Below are 2,836 nucleotides of genomic sequence, written 5' to 3'. Positions count from 1 at the left end.
ATAGATCTAGATTGTGTTCTTTTTGTGGTGACTATTCTGTCCTGGTTCCTCTATAAGAATTATTCTGCTGGGAATTGCACATGACAGTCTGGATCAGTCTGGGACAGTTAATGGCAGTCCATCAATCTGTCACACATTGAAAGGAAAGATTGATGATGTTTACGGTGAGTGATTTGTACACGTAACTGTACAGTCGCTGTGACACTGACTCCACAACATGCCCAGCACACTAATAAAGAGTCCATCTGGCCAGGGACAAACATTGCCTTATTGTCCTGTCTGGTGGACAAGTAAGGCAGAGAAACACATTTACACCAGATATATGTTGGTTTATTACACTCTTAGAAAAAAGGGGTTCCAAAAGGGTTCTTCGGCTATCCCCATAGGAGAACCCTTTTTGGTTCTAGGGAGATCCCTTTTCGGTTCCACGTAGAACCCTTTTGGGTTCCATATAGAACCCTCTGTGGAAAGGGTTCTACCTGGAACCAAAAGGGTTTCTTCTGGAACCAAAAAGGGTTCTTCAAAGGGTTCTCCTATGTGGACAGCTGAAGAACCATTTTAGGTTCTAGATAGAACCCATTTTTCTAAGAGTGTATCATACATTACATAATTACTAGCATATAATTTCCCACACTTTCACTCTCCATTAACACATTTGACTGTGCCTTAAACTAACCTTGCTTCACTTGCTTCTCTTCACTTCATACAAATATTTGCATATAGCTCCTACAGAATGATGTATGTGAATTTTCATTATCTATCAGTTGTGAACCCTTTCTCCACTCTTCTTACTACTAGGGAGAACTGTCCCAGGCAGCTGGCCTTTGGCCCTTGTCACTTTTACTTCACAGAGGTACTGTATCGCCCATTGATGGCTGCTTTAACACGCTGAGTCGCATTGACATGCAAAAGGAAGTACCACTGACCAAGTTTAAAAGATAGCTTAATTCTGCTGTTGACCTTATTATGGCTAAATGAATGTGTCCTGTAGAGGCCAAGTATGTTAGCTCCAGCAAGGTGCCAGGGACAGAGGTTAATGAGCTAAACGCTGCACTGAGAGACTAACTTTCAAGTTGGGCTTTATTTCTTCATACAGACTAATAAATGTGTATTGTAAAAAACCAGCAAAGCAGCATGGCTAATTCTCCAGATCCTCTCTTTGACCACATCATCATCACATCAATCCAATTGTCACAAGAATCAGTTATTACAACCATCACATTCAATATTTCCTTCCATGGAGAAGCATGAGAAACATTCTAAACTTTATACTTGCATTTTATGTAAGAATCCATCTTGAAAATTCTCCTTAATGTTTGGTACAGTAGTCACAGGAAATGAGGTAATGAGGTCTTCACTGTGAGTGCACAGTGTGTTTATAGATGCGCTGACCCATGTCAACACAGATAGGTCCAGTGAAGTTAAAAGGTGAATTGGTTCATGGCCCTCAGTCAGCCGCTTAGCCAAGAACCTCCTGATGAGAGCTTAGCAGCAGCAGTGAAAGCAACCTAATGAGTAACAAGTAATCAACACTATTCCCCCAGCCTCGTGAATGCCACCAAACAGCCATTGCAGACAGACAGCATGTACTACCACCATTTACAACGTGCAGAGCAACTACAGTTGTGTTTTGACTGTTGCTTTGTGCACAGAACGATACATGGAAAGTCACACAATGTTAGACTATACTGTAATGCACCTAATTAGAGATAATGAAAGAAATACATTTTGGTGAATTGACTTATAGCCTTAGTATGTGAGGCTTTGATTTATAGGCCTTTGGTAGTATGTAATCCTTGCCATTGCCAGGCCATGAGAAAGCTTTGATTAATGACCTGAAGTGGAAGTTGGTGCCTTACCATCTGGAGTTTTACCTAAACTAATGACTTCATAAGCACTCATTGGCTACGCTCCATTCCCACTCCATATTCCTGGAAAGGGATTCTGGGTGCCAATACTGAGGGCATCTGGGTAAGCGCCAGTCAGAGGACCATTGAAAACAACACGATTAATCGGATTGTAGTATTACAGTTCTCTAGTGTTTTGGCCCTGTGTGTTGCTCGGTTGGTAGAGCAAGGTGCTTGCAATGCCAGGATTGTGGGTTTGATTCCCGCTGGGGCCACCCATATGAAAAATTTGTGCATGCATGACTGTAGTCGCTTTGGATGAAGAACGTTTGCTAAATTACATGTTATGTTATTACCTTTTCCCTTATATTGTAGCAATGAAACTTGTACCATATCTGGTGTGCAATATGTATGACTTCTTTGCACTTTTGAAAATAGTCATTTGAGGGCATGTTTTTATGGTGGTGTAGGCATGTTTTGTCTGAGCAACAGGGATCAAGGCAATGGATTATGGCAAAGGGAGAATAATAATCTATTTTTTTTTTTTGCCTTTGGGAAAAAGGTGTTGAGGTCAAAAAGATACTACATTTAAGCAGACACTCTTATCCAGAGCGACTTAGAGGAGCAATTAGGGTTAATTGCTTTGCTCAAGGGTACATCACCAGATTTTTCACCTAGTCTGCTCAGGGATTCAAACCAGCGACTTTTCAGTTACTGGCCTAACGCTCATAACCACTACGCTAACCACCGGCCACTTTGCCACCCAGGTCAACTAATAACACTCACAGGAATTCCACCATGATCTGAACAGAGCCATAAATCACTGTTTACCCCTTAGTGGGCCTGCCACTGCGGCTATGCTGTATACGCACACCATTGTTGGTGTAGCCCTGTACATTATTGATAGTATATAAAATGGATAGACATTGGACCGTAACTCTATTTCTAATGCTATTTCTTTGATCAATCATATCATAACCTTTATTTCA

This window comes from Coregonus clupeaformis, chromosome 17 (assembly GCF_020615455.1).
Source record: "Coregonus clupeaformis isolate EN_2021a chromosome 17, ASM2061545v1, whole genome shotgun sequence".
In the NCBI taxonomy this organism is placed as follows: domain Eukaryota; kingdom Metazoa; phylum Chordata; class Actinopteri; order Salmoniformes; family Salmonidae; genus Coregonus; species Coregonus clupeaformis.
Note: the sequence above shows the minus strand (reverse complement) of the source record.